Source organism: Syngnathus scovelli, chromosome 1, assembly GCF_024217435.2.
Source record: "Syngnathus scovelli strain Florida chromosome 1, RoL_Ssco_1.2, whole genome shotgun sequence".
NCBI classification, from domain to species: Eukaryota; Metazoa; Chordata; class Actinopteri; order Syngnathiformes; family Syngnathidae; genus Syngnathus; species Syngnathus scovelli.
The window spans coordinates 3092829-3107500 of record NC_090847.1 but is presented as its reverse complement, the minus strand read 5'-3'; the positions used below and the strand labels follow the sequence as shown (position 1 = coordinate 3107500).

General features: G+C 41.8%; 1 non-coding gene across 1 annotated transcript in view; it reads right to left on the bottom strand.

The window, feature by feature from the left end:
- LOC125980778 (uncharacterized) overlaps window positions 1-6683 on the bottom strand; it is a 95334-nt gene extending 88651 nt beyond the window's left edge. The window contains exon 1 of the transcript XR_011087991.1: window positions 6458-6683. This is a non-coding gene — a transcript (uncharacterized protein). The remainder of the gene's footprint in view (window positions 1-6457) is intronic.
- Between the last annotated feature and the right edge of the window lie 7989 nt (window positions 6684-14672).

Genomic DNA, 14672 nt, shown 5'->3' with positions numbered 1-14672 from the left:
CATACTATCAGATAAGATCAGCAGGCACATGGATCAATACATGAGCACTGCTCAGAAAGGGATTGGTAAAAATACCAGAGGAGCAAAACATCAACTCCTGGTGGATAGAACAGTCACCCAAGACTGCAGAACTAGACGTACCAACCTGAGCACTGCCTGGATTGATTACAAGAAAGCACATGACTCAATGCCACATACTTGGATCACTGCTTGAGGCTGTACAACATCAATGGGACTCTGAGAACCTTCATCGCCAACTCGATGAAACAGTGGAAAACCACGCTTGAAGCCAATGGCAAGCCACTTGCACACGTGACCATCAAATGTGGTATATACCAAGGAGACGCTCTGTCCCCAATGCTGTTCTGTATAGGACTGAACCCCCTCAGCCAAATAATCAACAAGACGGGCTATGGATACCAACTCAGGAATGGGGCCACCATCAGCCACCTCCTCTACATGGATGACATAAAGCTGTACGCTAAGAACGAGCAGGACATTGACTCCCTGATCCACACTACCAGGATCTACATCTCTGACATCGGAATGTCATTCGGACTTGAGAAATGTGGCCGCATGGTGACTAAAAGAGGAAAGGTAATCCACACAGAGGGGGTCTCACTCCCAGAAGGAACAATAGCAGACATTGAGGACAGCTACAAATACCTTGGAATTCCACACGCAAATGGCAACCTTGACGAGGAAACAAGGAAAGCAGCCACAGCCAAATACCTCCATCGAGTAAGGCTAGTCCTAAGAAGTCAGCTCAATGGCAAGAACAAGTCCCTAGCCATTAACAGCTACGCCCTACCAGTAATCAGGTACCCTGCAGGAATCATACGGTGGCCAAAGGAAGATATACAGACCACAGATATCAAGACACGGAAGCTCCTAACCATGCATGGAGGGTTCCATCCCAAGTCCAGCACCCTGAGACTGTACACTAGCCGTAAAGAAGGAGGCCGAGGACTAGCGAGCGTGAGAGCCACGATCCAAGATGAAACATCCAAGATCCATAAGTACATCAGGGATAAGGCCCCAACGGATGACGTGCTCAGTGAATGTCTCAGACAATGGGCATCAAAGGAAGATGAGGTGCTGGAGGGACCATCATGGGAGGACAAGCCCCTACATGGGATGTACCACCGAAACATAGCTGAAGTAGCTGATATCCAGAAATCCTACCAATGGCTAGAAAGAGCTGGTCTGAAGGACAGCACAGAGGCACTGATCCTGGCTGCACAAGAACAGGCCTTGAGCACCAGAGCAATAGAGGCCCAAATCTACCACACCAGACAAGACCCCAGGTGTAGATTGTGCAAAGAAGGTCCTGAGACAATCCAGCACATAACTGCAGGGTGTAGGATGCTGGCAGATAAAGCATACATGGAGCGCCATAACCAAGTAGCTGGAATAGTGTACAGGAACATCTGTGCAGAGTATGGACTGGAAGTCCCAAGATCCAAGTGGGAAACACCTCCAAAGGTGGTAGAGAATGACCAAGCCAAGATCCTCTGGGACTTCCAGATCCAGACAGACAGAATGGTAATGGCGAACCAACCGGACATTGTGGTGGTGGACAAAGAGCAGAGGAAAGCCGTTGTGGTTGACATAGCCATCCCAAATGATGGTAACATTAGGAAAAAGGAACATGAGAAACTTAAGAAATATCAAGGGCTCAGAGAAGAGCTGGAGAAGACCTGGAGAGTTAAGACTTCAGTGGTACCTGTGGTCATTGGAGCACTAGGGGCAGTGTTAGGGTTTTCAGGTTAGTTTGATCCTATGATTATGTTGGAATGTAGACTGTAATGATTAAATCAATCTTGTCTTGCCCTCACAATGTAATGATTAAATCAATCACGTCTGGCCCTCACAATGTAATAATTAAATCAGTCACGTCTGGCCCTCACAATGCAGAGTCTGTTTCCCACAATAGTGTAAAACACCCCCTGCTCTGATCTTATCAGAGGCCGGGGGTTCACCAAACCTGTCCACTCCCACCCCCACTCTGTTCCTCCTAATAAATATGCCCTTGCAGGGAGGAGACTTTTAGACTTCATTCGATAATCGCGGTTCAGACAGCGACGAATGGACTCTCCACCTGCAGGTGTACAAAAGAACTTGCTTGTCTTCTGTTTGGTTCTTGCAAATAAGTTGGAGTGAGCAAATCTCTAACAGGCAGTAACCCCCAAACTGGAGGAGTGGCTGAAACAGATCCCAGGAAAAACATCTGACATCTCAGTCCAGAAAAGTGCAGTACTAGGAACAGCAAAGATACTGCGTAGAACCCTCAAGCTCCCAGGCCTCTGGTAGAGGACCCGAGCTTGAAGGGAAAAAGAGACCACCCACGGGGGGTGAGGAAAAGTTTTTTTTTTTTTTATATATGTTTGGACCTGCGTTCCTGAAGCAGCCTCTTAAGGTCCAGCCTGAAGATGACTCGAGCTGGTGAATCCTTCATCAGATCCAGACATCCGTCCCCTAGTGTCGACTATGAGCACAACCATGTCGAGCAAACAACTCGGGTCTCAGCGCTTCTCCAAGTTTTAAGGTTGGACATCAGTGACCCACGCCATAGCTCGCCTAACCTGCTCGTGGTTTCCAGAAGAATTCTACAACCGAAGTCAGTGGCTCCAACCGAAGTCAGTGGCTGCAAAGGTTGGCATCACTGCCACGCAACAATCTCAATCGACGGACTCAGTCTAAAAGAACCATCATCCGGGCAGTTCAAGAGGAGATCTACCCTCACGAGTACGCCTGTCTGCGAAAGAAGGAGAAACTTTCTAAAGATAGCCCTCTCAAAACCTTAGATTCCTTCATCGACGCTGATGGTCTGCTGAGGGTCGGAGGTCGTGTCAGAGAAGCGCAGCTCCAGCAAGAGGTGAAAACCCCTCTCATCATACCTGGCAAACATCACATAGCAACGCTCTTGGTTCGACACCATCATGAGAAGACAAACATCAGGGACGACTGTTCACTGAGGGTGCTGTGTAGGCCGCCGGTTTCTGGATAATTGGCGGCAAAAGGCGTGTGAGCAGCGTGATCCACGGGTGTGTCACACGTCGCAAACTGCGTGGCACCCCCCAAACGCCAGAAGATGGCCGACCTTCCGTCAGACCACCTCTCTACCAAACCTCCATTCACAAACATGGGCATCGATGTGTTCGGACCATGGACTGTATCTTCACGCCGTACGAGAGGTGGCCTCGCTCACAGTAAGCGGTGGGCAGTGTTATTTACGTGCATGAGTGTACGAGCCGTCCACATCGAAGTCATTGAATCCTTAGACACCTCAAGCTTCATCAACGCCCTCCGGCGTTTCCTTGCCGTCAAGGGCCCTGTGAAGCTCATCCGTTCCGATCAAGGAACCAACTTTGTCAGCGCTTGTAAAGAGCTGAAGATCCCCTCAAACGTTGACAACGCTTCGGTCGAGAAGTTCCTCCTGGACCAAGGATGTGCATGGAAGTTCAACGTTCCACACGCCTCTCACATGGGCGGTTCATGGGAGAGGATGATTGGAGTAGCACGAAAGATCCTGGACTCAATGTTCCTCCAGGTTGGAACTTTGAGACTCAGCCACGAAGGACTCTCCACACTGATGGCAGAGGTCGCTGCGATTATCAACGCCAGACCTCTGATCCCAGTGTCTACTAACCCGGACGATCCTTTCATTCTTACTCCAGCAACCCTTCTCACCCAGAAGGTGAGTGTACTTTCAGCCCCAGTCGGTGACTGGATCAAAGACCTCCACAAGTCCCAGTGGCGCCAAGTCCAACATCTGGCCCAAACGTTTTGGGATAGATGGAAGAAGCAATACCTCGCATCACTTCAGCCGCGACGGAAGTGGCAGGCTCCCACCCCAGACATTCAGACAATCAGCTCGTGAGAAATGAGTGGCCTCTGGGTCTGATTACTCAGGTCTTCCCTCGCAACGATGGCACGGTATGTAAAATCGAGGTCAAGGTCTCAAAGACAGACGGGACAAAACTGTTCCAGCATCCCATCTCCGAGACAAGAAACTTGCCCCCGACAAGAAACAGTAAGTTAAAGTCCCAATGATCGTCACACACACATCTGGGTGTGGTGAAATTTGTCCTCTGCATTTAACCCATCCCCGTGTGATTTTGATCCATCCCCTGGGGGAGAGGGGAGCAGTGAGCAGCAGCGATGCCGCGCCTGGGAATCATTTGGTGATCTAACCCCCCAATTCCAACCCTTGATGCTGAGTGCCAAGCAGGGAGGAAATGCGTCCCATTTTTATAGTCTTTGGTATGACCCGGCCAGGGTTTGAACCCACAACATTCCATTCTCAGGGCGGACACTCTACCACTAGGCCTCTGAGCTGGTGCAGAATTGACCTTTAAGGTTGTGGCAAAATGCCAGACGAGGAGTGTCATGTCTTTGTTTTGTTGTCTGTGATCATTGCTACGAAGGGGAGGTCAGGAAGTAAGCGGGGCAGTAAGCACATGTTCGGCACGGTGTTGAAAGCAAATGCTGCTTGTTCTATTCTCTCCTGCAGTTCGGCAAAACTACTGCCTACATTTTGTGTTATACAAGGCATCGTTGGTATGTACCTTTGTTTTAAATTATTATGTATCGAAAAACATCCTTTGAGTTCTGAAATTATAGTTTCCTGTGATGTTAGACGATCTGTTGGGAAAGCTAACGTCATGTTGGTTAAGCAGTCACCTGTCGCCATATTGTGGCCGTAGTCAATGTGTTCATGTGTAATAATATATAAATAATGATTCACTGATCCGTAAGATAACAATGCGTTTGTTACAGTGACATGATACGTATTTCATATTGTGAATGCTAAAGGCATGATTGAGATTTCATATTGATTTAATTAATTTAGTTTATATGACTGATTATACAATGTGGTTTGTATTCTCCCAGTTTCACCCTTTCCCTTGTTATTAAACCTGGAGTCAACCTTCAACCTGGGCTTCACAGTCTTGATGAGTAAAATTGGTTGAGCTTACTGTCTTCGGATATTCAACATATTTGGAGGGCAGGATAACTACTGTGTTGACATTTGCAACACGTAGTGTTCCTTGTTGGTCACTAGAGGGCATGGGTGCATTGTACATTAATTAGAAATATGGTTTACCTTACAAAGCAATGCAATGTGTCCACCTTCAGAATTATCACACACTAACCCATCATGCATAGCGAAACCAAAGTGAGTCACGGATGCGCATGAATCTCCTGTTGCATTGTGGTCCAGGCGCGCACACACGCACGCACGCACGCACGCACGCACGCACGCACGCACGAACACACACACACACACACACACACACACACACACACACACACACACACACACACACACACACACACACACACACACACACACACACACAAACACACACACACATTGGTTACCCTGATTGGCCAAGAAAGGTACCCATGCAGTGCGGACAGCTCAACGCTCACGGGAACCTCAATGAGGAAGCTCATGCGGAAGCTGTCAAAAGCGCCTGCAAAAGCTATCCTTTTATTTTTCCGCATATGGAGTCAGTGCCGCTAAGTTACATTATCATGTAAGTGCCAAGGTAGATATAAATGATCAGCAAATACTACCTTTTCATGTTAACACATGAATTAAAGTAATTTGGAGTCATAAATATGGCATAAATAAGTGTTGAGTTCCATTTCTTTTTGTTCTTGCGCTCCCTGAAGGCGCTGTCTCTGGAGGTAGTTCCAAGCATTGTTGTTTAGTTGTCACTCGTGAGTCCGCGCCCCGCTCATGCCCCCCCACGCCAGATTCGGGTCAAAAGTATGAAACTCGAAAAAAATATTTGAACCTGAAATAAAAAAGATCTGAATCTGAAAAAAACAAGCGTTGAACATCAAAAAAAGGGATGTGAATCTGAAAATATAAAACATGCAATTAGAAAAAATACCCCAAAACTTGAAAAATAAATGGTTTATTCAATAAATTTACCAAAGTGAAGCAAAACTATTTTCAACTGAAAAGTTTTCATACAAGTATTTTTATCTTATTTTTCAAGTTTCAAGTTCAACACGTTTATTTTCAGTTTCAAATTTTACTTTTTCAAGTACGAGTTTGGTTTTTCAAGTACAAAGCTTTTGACCCAATCTACCATCATAGAATCAGCCATTTTTGTTGTTTATATTCGACCGGTTTGCATGAGGTCGGAAACGTGAAAATCCGAGTGGGATCTATCCAATTTCCGACCTTCCATGAATGTAACATCAACACGTACAAACGTGGCGTCATTGCAGAAGGGTCTATCAGAATTTCCGATCTGGAGGACCGGTGTCCTACATGTTTTCTATCTCTCCCTGTTGCAACACACCTGATTCAAATGGTCTGATGATATGCAAAGTCTACAGAAGCTGGATCCTGATCATTTGAATTGCCCGCCCAGGTCTATCAGTTAAGTCAATGTACCCGGGAGTATAACGCGAATACAAAGACTTCACTTACAGTTTGTGAGGATCGAATCTCGTAATCTGTTTCGATATGAATATTTAGTTGTTGTTGTTGTTGATGTGTCAGACCGACGTTTCTCCGACGTTTTTCTGTTGTTTAATGTTCTTGTTCTTTTTTTAGACCTCCTCGGATCTTTTTGCCTCGGAATTGTCCTTAGTTTGTCCGCGCCGAGCGAGGAGACCGGATGTAGGTACTACATCTACTGCGTGTTCCGATCGGCTGAGGGTCCTAAACCTTATGATGACGTCACGATTTTTTGCGAAGAAAACTTCAAAAAACAATTCCCAAAAGAATGTATTCATGGTATACAGTCTGGGATTGTTTATTTATTGAACTAAATTGGTTTATTATTTATGTTTGAAAAACATACATCGTTATCGTGACATTTATAATCAGGCAATCTCCTGGTACCTACTCAAAACTCAAAACTAACACACAACCCACGCGGGAGTCGCTGATGTTGTAAGGCAGTTGTTCTTAACCTTGTTGGAGGTACCGAACCCCACCAGTTTCAAATGCGCATTCACCGAACCCCTCTTTAGGTTTGATTCCCACATACGTGTGTGTGCGCGCGCGCATGCAATGTGCACTACCCTGCGAGCCATAGACCTCTATTAGACGTCTGGTCTATGTATAGGCCTAATTTAGACATCTAAAATTGGTCTATTGTTGGATTTTGTCCACAATTTAGGGAGCGCGTTATCTGCGCCTCACGGCAAAAGCCTTTGCCAATCACCTGTTATCCAATTTACTCACTGCGTGCTCGTTTGATTTCTTCAGATTTAGGAAAATGCAAAGACACTGAAGCAGAAATTAGACTTAGACAGATTGGTTGAGTTCAATCACAATTCTTGTTCAAAAAGCTCTGTTTTCAGGAAAGTACAATACAGCGCTGGGCCCTTCAAGAGCGGAAAGTCTCCATTCAGAAAAGGCAAAGTCCAAGGTTGTTAGATCAGTTTTATATTCAGTAGCACATTGTGGGCTGGGATTGATGGGCGATGAGTCTTCGGGGTGGGGCAAGTTCGAAGGAGAGTCTGCTTCCATGGGAGTGGTGCTGGTTATGGGCGACTCGGTGTGTTGGTGGGGGGCTGTGTGTGTGTGTGTGTGTGTGTTTGGAGGGGGCTGTTGTCTTCCATCCCGTCTCTCGGCCTTGGCGATCATCTTTGGCCGAGTTCTCGGGTGGCTCCTTCTGGCACCCACTGGTTTTATCTCCACGTGACCTTCCTGTGAACATTCTTCTCCAATCTTGGACATACACTGTCGTACCGCATTCAACCGTATCTTTTCTTTGTTAGACAAACTATTTCCCTCTGTGCAGAGCGTTCAGTAGTAATCAAAAACTGGCGTCTAGCATTAGTCAAAACATAAGATACAATCAAGTACTGAACGGTCAAGACGACTCTGGCCGTGTCCATGATTCAGAGAAAAAACATCAGGCATGCATTCCACAGTTCCTTAAGGGTCATTAAGCTATTTAGGCAATATATCAAAAGTCATTTGTTATTTCAAAGTCCTCAGAAATATATATATCAGATCATAAAGTTATAAAAACCTTTCTCATCACCACTTATCAAAAATGTCTAGTTATGTCTTCTTTATTGATTTGGTGTGTACGTATAATTATATGCTTCAAATGTTTCTTTTATTTATTTAATATGTGAATATACTTGTCTGCTTATGTACTTTATTCAATGAGGTTTGAGCATATCTGTTTTTGTAACGAGGCAGGACTTTTTGTATTTCGACCTCATTCCTTCACTCCCTCTGTTGACCTCAGTTTTACTGAGGTCACCAAAATCGTTGATGCCACCAGGGTCCCTCTGTTGGCACACCACGTCCCTCTGTGGAGCCGCCAATGAGTGAGAAAAATAAATATAGATAAAATTCATACCCAGACATTTGTAAAAGATGGAGAGTGGAAAGGCAATTGGCCTAGACGACATTCCAGTGACAGCATGGAACTATCAAGGAGAGATGGCAGGGGAGATTTTTAAAAAGCGAGAAGTTCCCCGGAAAGGTGTTCACTTCTATTCCTTATTTCAGACCACGGCGATGCGCAGAACTGTAGTAGCTACAGAGGTGTTGTTATGTTGATTAAGCAAAGCATGAAGTTATCGGAAAGAATGTTAGAAGCAAGGCTTGGAAATCTACTGGCCAAAATAATGGAGAGTGTGGCAGAGACAAAGATAGGACATGCAGATGGTTGGTGGTACAGAAAGATATGGAAACGATCGCTCTGCAGTCGCGGCCCCTAACAGGAGCAGCCGAAAGAAGTGGAAGATGAGAAAGAAAATGTAAAAGAGAAATACATAAACAAATAACGAATTACATACGTAAAACAAATAACAAAATACATACATACATATATAGTACATACATATAGACAGACAGACATCGAACAATTGCCCATTCGGTCACTCAGCCCTTCAGTCAGTCACTCAATGAATAACTCAATCAATAAACCAACCAATCAATCAATCAACCACTCAATCAATCACACAGGTGTTAACTAATTTGTAATTGTATTGCAAGCAATTTAAACTCTAATGGAATATGATGATGTCCATATCTGTTTTATCAAATTCTAATCCTACTTTACCTTTGTATAAGGCACAGGTGTCAAACTCAAGGCCTGGGGGCCAGATGCAGCCCGACACATGATTTTATGCGGCCCGCGCAGACAAATTGTGCTTTTTATTCACGTGTCATTACTCGAATTGCAAATTGTCTTCACTTTTAATAATATTTGATTTTTAAATATTAGACCGGTTTTTATTTCTCTGATTTGAAAGCAAGTTACTTGCCAGTTTGTTTTGTAGCTTTTACTCTATGAGGTGCTCACACATTTATTTGGGTACGACAGTCATACCGGTCCTCCGAAAGAAGCTATGACTACACTGCGGCCCGTGAACAAATGAGTTTGACCCCCCTGGTACAAGGGATAGCCTTCGAATTGATCAATCACATATCTTAAATCATGCTTTTCCTCCTTTGAAGCGACTATGTACTTCAAACCCAAACGGCACCATTTTATAGGGAAAAAACTTGTCGAATCTATTTGTTTCCGACATAATACTTCCGCAATCATCTTAAATTTGTTCAGTTTATCAATCCCTTCCATTGTTTATCCTGCAAATGAATCACGTAAATGATGTGTTATTCAAACTTTAACGTTCATAATCCACCTGTTCCCAATTTGTTTGGAGTCTGTATGTTATTGTTGTAATTTTTTACATTTAATACTCTCCCACCTATTTGATCCTATCTTGTGAAGGTCTACAGTTTATTATAAGCTATTTTGAAACTCTTCACACTTGTTACCAGGCTTTGGCTCCATCTCATGATGTTGTCTCCCATTCACTTCATTTCTGCCGAGCTGCTTCTTCTCCTCTGTCCAGCATGTTGAAGACTTAAAAACCATCAAATCTGAAGACACTTAAAATCTCACAATTCCCCCCTTTGTTTTATTTATTATTTATTTTTTTCTACCTCCCCCTTTTGACACATTCTAAAAAACGTGTCACAATGGTTATAAAGTAAAAATAACAATGTCCATGGTGACATACCCATCGCCAGCTGGACTTCGGTGTACCTCCAGATGCCATCCTAGCCTGGAATCACCAATTCTCAGTCCCTGAAACTCGACTGGCAGCATCTCACATGGCTGTATGAACAAAAGCCACCACCCACCTGTAGCTGTGCATGCAGCTCTCCGTACAATAAACATCCATAATACCAAAAAAAATAAAATTCACAATGATAAAAATAATAATCCACACACGGGCGCATGTCAAACGCATGAAATAGAAAATTGGAGCCTGCCGAGCCTGTCATGAAACCGATCACATTTACAGACTCATTATGAAAAGTAAGGGGTTAGTTGTTAATGCATGTTCACAGACATGACACAAAATTCTCCAAGACTGCAGTTGACAACCTGCAAAGTAAACGCAAGTTTAACAAATAAAGCACAATCTGCTCCCTGGGTTGCTGTTAGAGGCTGCAATACAATTAGGTAAAACATCAAAACAAAGCAAGTCATCACAAATTCCGTCACATACATTTCGTCACACTGTCAGGTAAGTCCAGAGTTGTTGTCATACACTGTCTTGGCTCAGAGTCTTGATACCAATGCTGGTATAGTCACGTCTGGTCATAATCTTGAAATGGGCCTTCTCCATTGAAGTCTTTTGTTGTCAATGGTGCCCCAGAGTAATCCTAAACCCATATTTAGTCCAAAATTAGCCCTGATCAATCTTGCTTTTTCAAATCTGTAGTATCTTTATATTTTTCAGGTGAGAGGAATGTTATCCTCTGCTGTGATCACATCACCCCAACCTTGAATCATGTTAACCATTCACAATACACAAACCCAATCCCAAGTACAGACTTGACATTCATACAGCATTACAGACAAACTGTCATCCCACAACACACACATAAAACATACAACATTAAATTGTAAAAAGAACCCTCCCTACGCAAAATTTTCTCCTCAATTAAAATGTCCCTTTTTTATTTTAAATCCAAAATTAATATCCAATTGTCTGGTCTCCTGTCCTCACATCGTTTGCCAATATGCATAATACTGGAACATGATTTAACTCCCCATTTAGTTTGCTCACATCTCACACTTAGACTATTTGACACTTTGTGTTGAGCTGTAACTTCAATATTTCCACCTTCCCATATTTCTTCCACTAAACAGTTCCATTTTGCTTTCAGTTTAAATTCATCCCTCCAAATAACTACCTCTGGCAAAGAACCAAAAATTTTTAGAGCACTCCCTTTTACTGTTACCTTGTTCCTTCATTCATCTTCTCACAAGCATTACTGACCCTCCTAAGAAATAATGATACTGAAAATAATGTTTAAAAATATACACAGCTTCCTCCTGCCACTTACACTATAACCTTGGATTATCGTTCTCATTTTTTGTTGATGCCAATTCTTAGAATTAAAAAGAAATACTTACTCTTGATAATTGAGTCACGCTATATCACAAATTTTGAAAACCTTCTTCCATGTTCCCCCTTTGTACCTATCAAAACCAATTAGAAATATTTTTGCTGTCATGATCATCATTGTGGCCCTCACACTTATTGTTCTTGTATTTTAAATTGGCAATTTTTGTACATTTGGAGCCCTTTGAGACTTGCTTGTGGGCTATATAAATAAATTTGAATTGCCTTGACTTTATTATTATTCAACTTCTTCTGCATTCTTCTTCCTTTTATTTTATTTTTATCTTAACTACTTCCACATAATTCATCTGATTTATTCCATTACACTTTTAACCTCCTAGATTCAAATTCAAATTTCACATCCTCACTTCCAACATTGCGGTAAAATTTTGCAAAATTTCATTTTTTCCCTTCGAATTTCTTCTAGTTTTCCTTTTTTCTTTTTTTTTTTTTTCCACTGACTCAACCCATTTAAATTTTTTAACTGTTCATCTTATGACTACCTATTCCAAAACTTCTCACTTGTGGAAAATTTCAAATTTTCAACTTTAAAATTCACGCCCAATTTTACAAAATTCTTTCTATATTTTTATCAATTTTCTAACCAATTCAACACGTTCCAAATTTAAACATAATCTTGTAGCTTTCCCCGAATTTTTATTCAGCCTCTTCGCTTTCACACGCAATTTCTACAGAAATGAATAATTCTAGTTATTATTGTTAATCATCTGTGGCCCTCGTAAGGACAAGCCGCACCAGTAATGGATGGATGGATGGATGGATTGTTAATCCTAACCCCAAGTGCCTATCATAAATTGCCATTTAAATCAATTGTCGCAAGGGTCATGTATTGGTTATTTAAAGCCCTACTGTATTACTATTTTGCTGACTATCCAGAATTCCAACTTTCTTATGGCCCCTCACCCCTTCAAGCTGAAATATGCATCCTATAAATCAGTCGCAGTGGATGTGTAATTAAATTCTGTTGTTTTGATAAAGGTCAATTAAGTTTAGCAATTCAGCCTTCTGTTGCCCGAATCCAAATTTTCACTGGTCCAATTATAAAATTTCATTATTTCAGTTAGATTAATTATGTCTTCGAAATGCTAAATTACATATAAAAATTTATGATTCAAATGATTTAATTTCTTTTGATCAATGTCCACTTTACAAAGTTTCTGATCACGCTGTCGTATAATTTGTCAGTGCATCTTCACTGTCCATATCTATGTATTTTGTTTTTTATCCCCGTTTGTGTCAATAAGCAGCCTTATTATTCCCTCTTTTATCAAAACTCCTCAGTTATGTCTGCCCCAGCACCCAAACACACTTCCATCCCTTTTGTCCCACACTCCACCAACTTTGTAATGCTTCAGCAGTCTTTAGCAATGTGTCCAATTTGACTTCATGTGACTCGTGCAAGTCTTTAGCAGCCTCTCCTCTTAGATTCTCATGATGATGATTCAGGGCTGGACCGTCCGCCATTCTCAAATGCGTCCATCTTGTCTTTGTTCTTTCAGTCCATTTTCTTTTTGATCTGCAACTGTGTGTATTCCACCAACTATATGGTTCTTGTCCTGTGAAGAGCTGTGCTTGCCCCCTTCAAGCATGATAATAGTTCCTGGTGTTCTCCCAAAGGTCAAAGGTGTCTCATGACCAGGGACAGTCCTCTGTTGATTTTGAGGCAGCCAGTAGAGTACAAGGATTCAGTTCAGGACTTGTGCCATGCGCTAGGGCAGAACACACTGGGACACAAATTTCACAAAACTATCTTCGTGTTATCAGTCTTCATGTGTAGTATTTGTTCCTTACACCCCAAATCTTCCTATTAACATTTTGTATCCTATCAGTTGCGCACACTCATCATCTTACTATCAAGCCGCCCTTATCAAATGCTTTTTTTTTTTTTTTTTTTTTTTTTTTTTTGAGTAATCCATCCACCCTACCCATTAACACGGCTAAAATCCTTGTTCCAGTGTTTATCATCAAATAAAGTTCCGAAATCCTTTGTAATAAACTGTAATGTAATTTAACAATCTACCAACATGGTTGTATATGCGGTGAATGTTATTGTTCAATCTATAGGTCATACAGCGCCGGTGTTCCAAATATGACACTCCTCCTTGATTTAACATCTCATAAGTTATTATTGTCAGCAGCGCTAAAGGATAGTGCTTGGAAATGAATGTCTTATCGCCCAATTTAAAACACATGCCACATTTGAGCTAGTATTCATTCCTTTATTTATTTCCCATCCTCATGTTAGCTGGCATGTGTCAGAATTAAAATGGAATTTTGCTTTTAATTTTAAGTCTTTCAAAATTGCTATATCCTTACTGCACCGAGATAAACTGTTAAATATATCTTTAAAAACAAACAAAAACAATCTATGCTCCTGCACAGACTCTTAAAAGTGGCACCCAAATGCCAGATTACAAATCAAACCTCCTCCTTCACTCTCACATTTTTGATAAAACAGTCTACTTATCTAGACACTGTCATCACATACGAAATAATGGCCTGCAAATTAAATATAATGTTGTTGCTGTGGTCCCTCAAAACATGTGACTAGAATTTGGACAATTATTAACCCCCATCAATTGATCAATTATCTCCTCACTAAATTCCTAGCCTGTTAACCTATCTGCATAAAGAAGACATTTACAATGCAGGGGATAAGAGAATAACAAGGAACACCTTAACAATAAAAAAATAAACTCAAACCACAATCAAAACCAAATCAACTAAAACCATGACATATGTGAATCCACACAGTACTCCAAATATTTCCTCATTAAAATGTTAGCCTTTTTGTGTAGAGCACCATTGAATTCTAATCATTAACCTAATTTTATCCTTAATTTAATCCCAATCACAAATGCCCACTACTTAATACTTTACTTGGTATTCTTTTGATAAAAAGTGCCCCCTTGCAATGTCGTTTTTATTTGTTGTTTTTAACTCTAAGTGATTCAAATCTTTGACTGATCCTTACATGTGTCCTTGTACAGTCTTATGTCATAACCAATCAACAATTCCTCCTAAATTTAAAATCTGCAATCATAATTTAATTTTATCCAATTCTACAATGTATGTTCTCTCTTACTCTCACATTTTTATGAGGGCTGGGCACTCTCCTCGTTGGACGAGTTTCTGACCACAACCCTCAGATTATTCTATCATTTCTAAGTTTTACATTTAACAATGCAAATCTGATAAACCATTGTCTAGCACACCGTTTCCGT